The sequence below is a fragment of the Mustela erminea genome, chromosome 12 (assembly GCF_009829155.1).
Source record: "Mustela erminea isolate mMusErm1 chromosome 12, mMusErm1.Pri, whole genome shotgun sequence".
Taxonomy (NCBI): Eukaryota; Metazoa; Chordata; class Mammalia; order Carnivora; family Mustelidae; genus Mustela; species Mustela erminea.
In genome coordinates, this window is record NC_045625.1 from 48940436 (window position 1) to 48953883 (window position 13448).

The 13448-nt window shown below is 39.1% G+C and overlaps 1 long non-coding RNA gene across 2 annotated transcripts in view; it reads right to left on the reverse strand.

The window, feature by feature from the left end:
- LOC116571160 overlaps positions 1-13448 on the reverse strand; it is a 54414-nt gene that overhangs the window by 38462 nt on the left and 2504 nt on the right. The gene's annotated exons all lie outside the window — the stretch shown is intronic.

Below are 13448 nucleotides of genomic sequence, written 5' to 3' on the forward strand. Positions count from 1 at the left end.
AAGCCTTTCAGTAGCCATAGAACGAGAGGAGCTGGGGGCCCTGTCTCCAGTTTGAAATGGTAGCTTTCCTCCAGTTACAATTAGCATTTAAAATACTTTTCATATCCCGTTTTAGTCAACTATGCCACCTCTGTAGTTAGAGTTACCCTGTTATATTTAGAGCTGGCTGCAGCTAAGTCTGCTTGAGCCGTTCATTACACACGCCCTCCTAAGTGTACCAGGTGTCTCTCCTCTCTGCTCTTTCTAATAGAATCCAGTGTTGCGCTCTTTTCTGTTAACATGTTCGTTCACCCAAAAGGATGTGAGAAAAGCAAAATAAAATATCCTATTGAATAACAAAATTAGGAAACAGTTTCCTAGACTAACAAGAAAGGCAAGATGATGTCGCTGGGTTCAGTGACATGGCAAGAGCCAAGTTCTTACGTAGATTTCGAACCTATAACATTCCTTTTGTCCCTTGTCACCATAAAGATATGCCGCTTCACTGACTTAAATTCCTGAGATTATAAATGGTCCCATTTGGTTTATAAAATTCAAGGGTCAGACCAGCAAGATTGTTTCCAAAAGAGGACAGAATCCAAATGCTAGAGAGAATTTAAGTCCATTTGCTGCCTTTTTTTTTTTTAATTTATAAAGGAAAAATCTCAAACGAGATAGAAGACATCATGTAAAATTAGCATTTTCCCCTGTATTTTTGTTTTAAGATCTGTTTTGACATCTGATTTTATGTTTACAGGAATGGATTTTTCAAATCTGTTCTATTTAGAAACAGGCATCAAAATTCAGAGCAGAAGAAACCTCAGTTTATCTCATCCAGAGCCTTTATTCTGCAGGTGAGAAAACTGAAGCTGCAAAGAAAAGAGGGACCTACTCAGGGCATCTGTCTAGTTAATGGCTCAAGCCAAGCCCCCTACGCCTGACCTCTGTCTTCTTTCCAAGACATGCCCAATCTTCACACCATGCTGGTTCCACTAAATTCCTTAAGATTTTAAATCTCAGAATTTTATATTTTGCTATGATTTTTCCAGATAATTAAGTTTTAAAATAAAATCAAATAATACTCTTTAGCCTGAATTACCCTAATATTGATAAACAGCATGCCCTTTCTAATTTCATCTAGTTTAACAATCAAAGATAGAGTAAAATGAGGCAAAGAAAAAGTCTTGATTAAGCTTTTAGGAGGAAAAAAATTGCATTCATTCACTCATTCATTATACAAGCAGAAATCCACTGCGACATTTTAGATAGACAATTTCCTGGAAAGCTAATACATCTTCAGCCTCAGGGACTCACACTTGCCTAGGCCTCTTCTAAGATCCTATGACTAAAAAAAAAAAAAAAAAGGTCCTATGGCTAAGTTTATATTCTTTTTCTGAGGCCCACGAAAGTGTTTGAGCTTCAGGCTATGCAATACCTGGACCTAACAGTGGAAAAAAAAAATTATCAAGCTCATAATTTGGATGCATTTGAAGGCAATTGTTCACCAAGAACTAATCATGGTAACCTAATTGCTTTTCCTTTTTTGATTGCTTACTAGGTTAGTATAAGAGATTGAAATCACTCATGTAACATGATTATCAAGATCCTTCTGTGTCTCGGGCACTGTTCAAGGGTTCAGGGATAACACATAGTAAAGTAACTATCCTCACAGAGTACACAGTACAATGAAATTAATGATATATATCTTCATTTTGAATAAGCTTACTAACATGTATTTTTGAATAAGATGATGGTCTGTCCTCTTCAGCATTACATTATTGGGTAGATTTCCTATCAGAGGAATATGGCCAAACATTAGAGAATTGATGAATGGGTTCATGTACACTTGGACAGCAATCTCTAAAAGAATAGCACAGGGGGTGTCAGTCAATGGCACTGTTTTATTCAGTTACTTTGCTAACAATCTGAATGTAAAACACAAGCATCCTTACAAAATGTATAGCTGAAGAGTGTAAGTCAATAATGATGAATGACAAAGTCAAGATTTGTCGATGTTTTCCATGAAACGTTGGTGGGCTTCCATGCAAGGCTATTCCATTATTGACAGTGTTATGTCCCTTTATCACGTTGTGTTGAGAGGTGTCAAGAATAATATGTTAGTACACGTTCCATCACTGTGATAGTTTGCCAAATGAATATGTCAGTTTTAATAACTGAAACATTTCTTTCTTATAAAGTTCAAGAAAGTACTGACATCTCTGTTACAATATTATTTATTAAAACTAAATCTCCAAACACCTGACAATAATTAATGTAATATACTATATCAACAGAGTAAAGAACAAAAAGCACATGATCATCGTCAGAGATGCAGGAAAAGCATTTGACAAAGTCCAATACCTCTTCATGATAAAAAACACTCAGTAAACTAAAATAGAAAAGAACTTTCTCAACCTGAGAAAGCCCATCTGTGAAAAACCCACAGCCAGCATAGAGTCAATGGTGAGAGACTGAACACTTCCCCCTGAGGTCAGGAAAAGACAGCTCTTGCCACTTCTATTCAACATAGTACTGGAGTTTCTAACTAAGAAAATTAGGAAAGAAAATGAAATAAAAAGCATCTTGTTTGGAAAAGAGGAAGTGAAACTCTCTATTTGCATATGATATGACCTTGTATATAAGCTATTCTAAGGACCCACTAGAAGTCTGTTAGAACTAATACACCAGTTCTCAAGGTTGCTGGATATAAGATAATATAAAAAATTAATTGTATTTCTATACAGTAACAATGGACAATCTCAAAAATAAAATTAAGAAAACAATTCCATTCATAATAGCTTTGAAAAAAATTAAATACTTAGGATTAAATTTAACTAAAGAGATAGAAAACATGTACTCTGAAAAGCTACAAAATAATGTTGAAAGAAATTATTGAAGACCTAAATAAATGTAGAGAATTCCCATGTTCATGGATCGAAGGACTTTATATTGTTAAGGTAGCAATACTCCCCCAAATTAGTCTACAAATTCAACACAATCCCTATCAAAATCCTAGGTGACCTCCTTACAGGAATTGATGAGCTGGTCCTATAATTCATATGGAAATGCAAAGGACCCAGAATAGCCAAAACAATATTGAAAAAAACCAACGTTGTAGAACCCACATTTCCTTATTATCCACAACATCGGATGTTCTAGACCACCATTCTTTGTCAGTATCATTTCTTCTTCACTAAATAATATTTTTCTTCACTAAAAACAACTATACACTTTAAAAATATAAATTTAATGGAATGGGCATTACCCCTCAGTAAAGATGTTTTAAAAACCCTAATTCTTCATTCATTTTGAAATGAAATTTTTCATTTCTCAAATATTTAACCAGCTCCTTTAACAATTTTTAATAATGGCACAATTTCCAAACTATTTTTTAGCTCCAGCACTACAAGCTGCCAACTGAGGTGCAAATATTTTTCTAATTTTCATTATTTCATTTCCATTATCTTCGTAAATATTGGCTAATTCTCTCTGATGTTTTTTGATGAACAATAGTAAATGTAAAATTATCAACAATATATATATTTTAGGGGCGCCTGGGTGGCTCAGTGGGTTAAAGCCTCTGCCTTTGGCTCAGGTCATGATCTCAGGGTCCTGGGATTGAGCCCCACATCAGGCTCTCTGCTCAGCAGGGAGCCTACACCTTCTCCCTCCCTGCCTGCCTCTCTGCCTACTTTTGATCTCTGTCTGTCAAATAAATAAATAAAATCTTTTTAAAAAGAATATATACATTTTATATCTTTAATTGCATCATCCAGAAATTATTGAATACAGTGGTTAATATCAAATTAAAATATCCAGAAAAAATTTAAATCATGGTTAAAACTCCAAACTTTTTCCATAACATTACACTAGCACACCTGTATACAGTTAGCAGAATTTTTATGTCCATATATTTCACTGAAATCATTTCTCTCTGGCACCACCAACAAAAACTTTTTAAAGCATTTCAGATCTTACTTATGTCAGCTCTTCATAACATATTTATGTTAGGTTATTATGTCTATGTTGGAAAGAAAAAAAATTTCCATTTCTTCAAGGGGCTGAATTTCTCATTTAAAGGAAATTATTTTATGTTTACATAAAACAATTGAAACATCATCAATAATGATTGAAATTTCATCCTTGATTTATGTTTTCCAAAATGTAGTGTTCTTTTCCGAAGGATACAAATATACAGATTTGAAGGGATACATGAACCCCAATGTTTAAAGTAGCATTATCAAAAATAGCCAAACAATGGAGGGAGCCCAAATATCCATTGACTGAAGAACGGATAAAGAAGATGTGGTGTATGTATACAATGGGATATTGCTCAGCCATCAAAAAGAATGAAATCTTGCCATTTGCAATGACATGGATGGAGCTAAAGCGTATTGCGCTAAGTGAAATAGGTCAGTCAGAGAAAGACGAATACCATACGATCTCACTCATAGATGTAATTTAAGAATGGAAACAAATGAGCATATGGGAAGGGAGTAAAGGAGAAAGGGAAGTAAGCCATAAGAGACTCATAACAATAGGGAACAAACTGAGGGTTGATGGAGGGAGATGAGTGGGGGATGGACTAGACGGATGATGGGTGTAAAGGAGAACACTTGTTGTGGTGAGTACGGGGAGCTGCTTGTAAGTGACGGATCACTGAATTCTACCATGGAAACTGTACCTAAAATTTAAATTTAAAAAAGTTAGATTAAAAAAAAATTAGTGTTCTCTTGTCAGTAAACATATACTTTTTTTAAAGGAATTATTTATTTATTTGAGAGAGAGGGCGAGCATGCACATGCAAGAGCAGGGGAAGGGAGGTGGGAGGAACAGAGGGAGAGGGAGAAGGAGAGAGGCAGTCTCCCTGCTGAGCACACGCCCAGTGATGCCAGGATCAGTCTCAAGACTCTGAGATCATGACCTGAGCCAAAATCAAGAGTTGGATACTTAATCAATGAAGCCACCCAGGTGGTCCAGTAAACATATGCTTTTAACAAGCCAGGACAATAAATATAGATTATAATTATGTATCTATATGGATATTATTCTTTTTTCCGCAGTTCTATTAAATATTCATGCCTAAGAAGCACATTCTTTTTAAGGATTTGGAAGTGACTTCATTTACTTTCTCAAGAATTTGACTTAAATTTTTGAAATTTTTATTGACTTTTTATTGAACTTTTGAATTTTTATTATTCCACTCACTCTTGATATTTTAAAATGTTTTCCTTAATGATGATCATAAATTTCTTATGCTTAAGTTGTAAGATTTAACAGGATTCCTAATCTAATAAAATGTTTAACAGTTTTTCCTTTTAATAGTGTAATTTTGATGTCATTTCTTCTTTATACTCCCACAGATTCAAATTATTCCTGTTAATTATATTTAATGGAAATATTGAGAAACATATCCAAATGTTGTCATCCCTTTGTTCTAGGTATTTCTATGCAACACTTTGTTATAAATCCTTACATTCCAAAACATTAAAATATACACTCATACAATAGTTATAACATACTAACTATAAAAGACAAATAAAAAACATTATTTAGATTCAGTAGCAACTATAATTCTATGATGAATATAAACTGGTCATTCTCCCAAATTACAGACAGTTTTATAAAGAACACACCATCTATCTGCTCTGTTTACTGGACTTTGGCCAACTGGCTAGAGCTATCACTATTTCTCATATGTTTTTATGACAGGTGACCATTTATCAAGGGTTGCGGAATATCATACAATATTTCAATAGAACTAGTAGGTTTATATTATGAATGAACTTTACTATTGCTATATAACATTTACCAAGTGGTATAGAAATACTTCAGTATTTTAATAACCAGTCTGGCCATTAAATATCAGTCCTAAGTCTGCATGGACCACTCCATGTCAGGATCAAGAAAATTACTCTTTTGGGGGCACCTGGGTGGCTCAGCAGATTAAACCTCTGCCTTCGGCTCAGGTCATGATCTCAGGGTCCTGGGATCGAGCCCCACATCGGGCTCTCTGTTCGGCGGGAAGCCTGCTTCCCCCCACCCCCTGCCTGCCTCTCTATTTGTGATCTCTCTCTCTGTCAAATAAATAAATAAAATCTATTTTCTTAAAGATTTTATTTATTTATTTGACAGACAGAGATCACAAGTAGGCAGAGAGGCAGGACCTCGATAGTAGCAACTCGATCCCAGGACCCTGAGATCATGACTTGAGCCGAAGGCAGAGGTTTAACCTGCTGAGCCACCCAGGCACACCAAGAAAATTACTCTTAATAAAGGATGTTCTCCATTATAGTCTGATGTGTGCCTAGTATGGAAAACTAACAGGACAGGAAGTATTTGATGGAAAATAATGACCCTTCCCTAATACTTTTGCTAAGGACTTGGCCAAGACAAGACTGGAAGTTTATTGGTCCTCCCGTGGAGTAAATTACAAGGTAAATTACCACTGGTTATTGAGGGAAATAGAGACATCCAGAGAAGAGCATTAACAGAGAAAATTCATCCTTGTCAACCCACTCATGAGGGAAAGACACAGGTGACTTCCCAGAGTTTCCAATAGCAAGAAACATACTTCACTATAAACAATAGAGTCTTTACACACTGAGTTAAATATATAACAGTGTCCACTGCAGTGCTATTTATAATTGGGAAACAACAATATGGTAATTGGAGAATTGTTAAATAAACTGTGATCCACCTACAAGATATTATATAGCCCCTCAGGAAAAAAAGTAGTCTTTCGGTAAAGGTAGTAGTATAAAAGTTATCTTCATTTGTCTCACTGAATACCTCCAAATCAACAAAACTAAACTATATACTGAAGGGTATCCCATCTACAATGAAGCCAGGACATGGCTCTATTCCAAACTACCAGTACTAAAGAATTTCTATAAAATATAGCGATATTTGGGAAAATGAAGTGAGAATTCAAAAAAAAAACAACAACAACAACAACAACAGATAATGTTCCACTAATAGAGCTCAATGATATTCCCTCAAAGTCAGTGGCCAGCATGAGAAATTGGATCTCTGGCTTGAAACAAAAATTAAAGTAGGCTAAGGAAGGAGCTGATATACCTTAGTGCCAGAGTTTCAAGTCCTAGATTGGCAAGGCTGGAGCAGTCAGAATGTGGGCTAGCCTTAATGTTTTCTCAGACTTGGACTCTAACTACACACCCCACCAGCAAATTCATATCTACCTGAAACTTCCAAATATGATTTTTTTTTTTTGCTGCTATCTTCTTGATTTCAGACTTCTAGCATCCAGAACTGTAAAAGTATCCATTCCCATAGTTTTAAGCTACAAAGTTTGTAGCAACTTGCTTTGGGAGTCTAAGGAGACCAATACACCACATAGATAAACCAGAGTGTGATGAAGGATGGAGGGAGGGAATATCAAGCAGATTTGTAGCGCTGACCAAAGTGGAGTGAATAGAAATGAACACCAAATGGCTAAACATGAAGCATCTGTGATCTATTAGCCTTCATTATGAACCATAAAAAAAGACTAGACACTGTCTCCAGCTGACAGCCAGCAAGGAAATCAAGACTTCAGTCCTACAAGTGCTCAGAACAAAATCCTCCCAATACCCAAATGAGCGGGAAATGGATTTCCCTTGAGCATCGAGTAAAACAGCCATGCTGATACCTTAATATTTAGTCCAGTGAGATTATACTGGATTTCTGACCTACGGAACTGTAAGATAATAAATGCATTGTTTTAAGGCACTGAAGTTTATTTTTTTAATAGCAACAATAGAAAACTAATTGAGCAAGGACACAGGATAGGCCCCGAAGATGGAGAGCTTCACTGAAAGTCTTAAAGAAGCAATCACTTCTCCAAAGATCCTTCCCCATCCTGTGTAGCTAGGAGATGGCCCTTCTCCCACTGGCAGAAGCCTGGAGGTTGACCCTCAGAAGAAGCTCAAGAAAGAGTCATCTGGGACATAGGGCAAAGCTATGGTCAAGTGTGAGCTATCTTAAAGTCTATAAACTGAATGATAAAACTTCATCAACCTCATTTTTTGTTCAGCTCCCGTAATGCTGACAGCTCAGAATACATACCTCCAACAGGAGCTTGGAGAACTCCCCCATGGGGAAACTGATCAGCCAAAGTAGAGTTATCTAGAGATACTGACAGTTGTGTTTCTTGCAATGTGTCAAGCCCCCACTTGATTACCCTATAGGAAAGTCCTCTTCTTGACAGGTCCCATCCAAGTGGGGGATTTTAATTAATATTTTAGTGCCTCACTCTTAATTATCTTTTTTTAAAGATTTTATTTGTAAGTAAACTTCACACTCAACATAGAGCTTGAATGGATAACCTTGAGGTCAAGCATTGTATGCTCTGCCAATGGAGCCAAGCAGGCGTCCCCCTCACTCTTAACTATTAACAGACACCAAAGTCCACCAGACATTTTATAGAGGCCTGTGATAGGAAAACTAGGCCAGAATAAACAGTGACATGGAACGCGCAGGAAACTTAACCTTCAAGAAAATGTGCAATAACTATAAGAAATACTCTGTTGTTCAAAGATTTTATTGAACACCTACTGGGCACTCACCATTCTGGGTGTTGAACATAAAGTAACGAACAAGGTAGGAAAAATCCCTGGCCTTAGGAGGCTTACATTATCTAAGCAATGTAAGAGAAGCCGCTAGACCTAAGAACTAAAAGCAGAGAACTAGTACCTATAAAAGCAATAGTCAAAGAACAAGATAGGGCTTCTAAAAATTAAAAATATAATAGGTAAACTTTTTAAATACAAGAAGTGTTAAATGATAAAGCTGAAAATCTCCTAAGGGATAGAAAATGGAGAAGGAAAAAAAAATGCCTTAATTAGAGGATCAGGCAAAGAAGGTAGTGGGAAGTGACGGGGCTGCTAGGAGTGACATCTCCCAAGGGGGAACCACATACCTGGCAGATCAGCTGAAAGGTGTGAAAACAATGAGGGAAAAAATGAACAGTGCCATCAGAGAGTTTGGGGTGAACCTGTATACGAGACAGTTCAACTGATGATTATATTTGCATAATTCAAAGGATGTATTATTGATTAACAATGTGAATATGAATTTATTCAAAATGGCAACATAACCATATTGAAAGGATGGGGGTGAGGATTGTGTTGCAATGAGGATTTCAGGGAGTGAGTGTGGGGACACTGTAAGAGGAAGAAATCCTTTTCTTTCATAATAAGAATTTAATAGTTAACATCCACATCGGAAAAACGAAGAGATTAAAAAAACAAGCCTACCAATTTGAAAGGTAATGATAAGTACCAGGAAAAAACAAACAAACAGCGAAAACCTTCAAAAACGTTACATCCAGGGACAAGGAAGCAGGAGTTGCAGAAAAAGCTGCAGTTTTAAAAATAAGCCTTGTGAAGTATTTGATGTTACCTGTTGTCCGTCTTGATTCTGAACAAATTGAGAAACAGAAAACAGGGAGGGGCAGCCGGAAGAGAAACGACCACTCTTATTCTGATAAAGGCCAATCTGGGGAGGAGGAGCCCCAGACAGACTTATTAACTGAGTCCCAGGGTTGGGCCAGGGGAGGCCTGCTCCCAAGGTGTCAGGACCCCCAAACCCACCACCATACACATATAGATTATTTGGAGGGGGATGGATGTTGCTGAACTGAATGGCTTGCACCCCCTGAACTGGGAAAATGATTAGCAATGAATTCATTTCACGTTCATGCATTGAAGCAAACAAGGATCTTATTTCAGTGTTCAAAACCAAAGAGAGAGTGACACATTCCTGCTGGCTTGCTCTACATACAGTTGACGACCAAGGCACATATATCTTCTTTCCCAGTATCTTAAACTCTGAGTTATATTGAAATTCGGAGCCAGAGGTAGGTAAAGGGGGAACATAGTTTAAGAAGGAAGGCAGCAGGCATACAATTTTTTTGAGCTGTTAGAAAGAAGTGCTCCTTGTTTGCTCACCATGTGGACTGTCCTGACTCTACCTCTTGCCAACAGGTCTCCGTTCACCAGTATTATTTATCCTTCTTTCCTTGCTAATGTGGCATTAAGAGACAAAGGGGTACCCCTGGAGGTCACTCAGGAAGTTCCTGCTAGAATCAGGAAGACAGCCAGGGTTTTAGACTCTAGGTCCCTTGTTAGAATCAACAGACCATGCTCCTACCCTCCTCTAAGCCTGGCCTCAGCCCTGTGCCTACCTTGGTACCCAGGAGGCCTGAGCTGAGCTGGTGTTGCAAAGAAAAACTCAATTTTTGTGCTTCCTGAGCATTTAAGCCTGGAAAAATTCCTGTCTCTAATGTAAGAATTACAGGCATTCATCATTTCTCATTTCCTAAATAGATGAAAAAGAAGAAAGAGCAATAATTTGGGTGTGTTGCTTTAAGTGCTATTGCAAAAACCACTGTCAAATGCAAAGAAGTCTGTACTTACATCCCTCAACCCCGCATATATTTTTTTCTGCTTTTATGGTTCTTATTGAGCTGGAAGGGGAGAGCCACAGGCCAAAAAATGAGCCAAATGCAAAGGAAAACAAAGTCAGCCCAGGGTTGGGAGCCAAAGGAGAACATTTTTCAGAGAACATCAGGATTTTATTTTGGTATTTACACCTGTGATTTTTAAATAAGCAAAACAGATCTTCTTAGGAAGTAGAAAGTTATCCTAGATTATAGACCAGCTGGTGGTAGAAAAAACCCATAGGTGTCACCTAGGGATATGATCACAACGGAAAAATGCAACTAACTCTTAGATAGACAGGGACTAAAATATGTCATGTAAAATGAGGACCAGTAGAAAGAACTTAGACATTGGAACCAATACTGGGAAAATGAGAGTCATTTAACATTGGGCAAGCTACTTAGCCTCACTGAGCCTCAGTTTCTTCATCTGTAAAATGGGAACAACAGTGATAAAAGTCATGAGATTGAAGAGATAAATGAAAAAGCTTGTTCAGGGCAGCTACGCAACATATGTTCGTTCCCTTTGTTTGTTCCTCTTCTCCACTGGGGTAGTCATTAGTGCCAGCCACCAAATTTTTCCCTTCTTTCCCAAGCACTTGGTGCAACTGTACCTTCTTGCTCCCTTGAAAGTATTGCCAGGTGCTTTGCTTTGGCCAGTGATATCTGAACAACAGTAATGAGTCACTTCCCAGCTCAAGCTTTAAAATCAAGTGCAAGATCTGCCATGCATCTTTTTTCTCTAGTGGCAACTGGCAATGTTCCACATAGTGACCAGCTTGGAGTCAGGAGTGAGCATGACATGGCAAAATGCACAAAGAACAGGTGGTATAAATAAGAAGCAAAAACCTTAGTTCTAGCCACTGTGAGTTTTGAGCTCTTTGTTACTGCGGCAGAACCTGCCTGATGGATTCATTCTCTTTTGAGTAAATGCGTTTGCCATCAACTCATTAATTCATGCCGCAGATAGGTGCTGAACAAATGCCAAGCACTGTGTTAGATGCTGGGAAATGTAGGATACTGATTCTTGTCCTCAAGAAGCTCCAAGGAAGAAGGAAAGAAGAGGATCATTGTCAGGAGTCTTTTAGAAATATCCCTCCATTGATGCTGATATCGAATGAGAGTCAAGAATGAGAATTACTGCTTTTGTGCCCATGGAATCCTTCCTCTATGCCCTGACTCCCTGCAGATATTAGTAACAGAAAGCGTGGGATTGTAATAAAAGAAAGGAAGAAGGTTGTGTGTTGGGGAAAGAATGAAAAAAAGAGGCGGTTAAACTGACAAAGTAAAAAGTGAGTATTTCATGTCGTCTCTGGGTTGCCCACAACTTCCTGGCTCAGCTATCTCTCTTCCACTTTACCCTGGTGAAAATTTACTAGAGCTTTTATCCCTTAGACTGAATATCAAGTAAAAAACAACCTAAAGTTGCTTATTATAACTTTAGAGCCATTTACTTTTTTAAACTCTTCAATTTATTATGGAAAAGATATAAAAAGCCAAAAGCAATAAATTTTTAAAGGTGAAATTGTAGGCATAGTGCCAACTGGGGATGTCATTTTGGGTGGAAGCAAGGGGAACTCACCAATCCTATCATACGCCATGCCATCTTGTTTCTATGATTCTATCTAAATGATATGAGTGATTAGTAAATTGTTAACTCATAGCGCTTTGGCAGTTTTCTTTAAGGTTCTTCTCTGAGGCTTTTATCTTGTTCTTTTGTTTGGAACCCATTCCTCCGCTTCTTCATTCTCCCTGACCTTCTGTCTTGGTCTCTAGGCATTAGATGAAACAGCCACCTCTTCCAGTCTTGAACAAGTGGCTTCATATAAGAGATGAACTTTATTTTTCAACCCTGTCCTAGCTCTTCCTTGTCTCTCAAACCTTTGTGATTGTCCAAGCATCCTATTTTATTTGTAACTGTAGTTCAGGGAGTGCTAAGACCTGTCAGTGTCCCGGAGTGGAGATCTCAGCCCCTAGACACAGGCTGATTAGAAGCCAGACCCTGGGGTACCAGCTTTTAAAGTATGCAAATATATACAGTCCCATAGGGCCACAAGGGTAAGCTCCACCAGGGCTAAATGACCTAGATATGTTGCTTGGCAGCTCTCGCAAAAATCGGGACTGGGGACAAGTGTATAAGCCTCTATAGGAGATACCTGGTAGCTGTAGCGAGGTAGAGTGCACAGAGATTGTATGCTCAGGTCTAGACCCTTACATGTATGCTAAATTCTGGCCAAAGCTCCAGAACAAGCAAAGGGGCCTCTTCCACAGAAAGACTGACGCTGTGTTTCAGGCTGCTGTCTGTGCAGTGCCCTGGAGTTGGGGGTGTGGTGGGGGCACACAGCCTGCCAAGAACTAGCTGTATGGTTTTTCCAGGCCTGTGGGACCCAGGAATACAAGGCCACCCCCACCTCCAGCCACCACACCAGCCAATCAAGGGGGCCTCCCCTGGCAGCAGCAGCAAAGAGCAGAGCACCACAGAAAAAACTAGGGCACCAGCGGTGTGTCCATCACCCCTCCAGAAGATACCGGGGATGTGGAGCAGAGCCGAGCAGGGGCATAAACATGGAGCCCACCGGCTAGACCCAGGCAGAGGGAGCATGCAGACACGGCCCTCAGCCAGGAAACAGAAGAGAAAGCAGGAAAAGTCTAGAGTTAAAAACAGACACAGGAACACAAAGAAGATGGCGCTGGAGCCGCCACCACCCACGGGCAGTGGACCCATGACAGGAGAGCGAAAGAGGGCGCCTGCCAGGCTCCCACCCAGGACAGCATCCCCGTAGTCCTCCCACAGATGTGTCCGACAGGAGGCCTGACCCTCAGGGCGAAGCTCCTGGATACGCAAGTGGGGGCTCCCCCACACGAAATCCCAGCGCCCCTCAACCAGGGTTTCTGTCCTGGGCCCTGGGGCGGCGGAGTCGGAGCAAGCCCTTGAAGAGCTGCTTCTCAGGTCCTCACAGACTTGTGGGGCTCGTGGGTGCGACCCCCATTGGTTTTCGAAGCAAAATGTTGGGGGGTGATTTTTGCT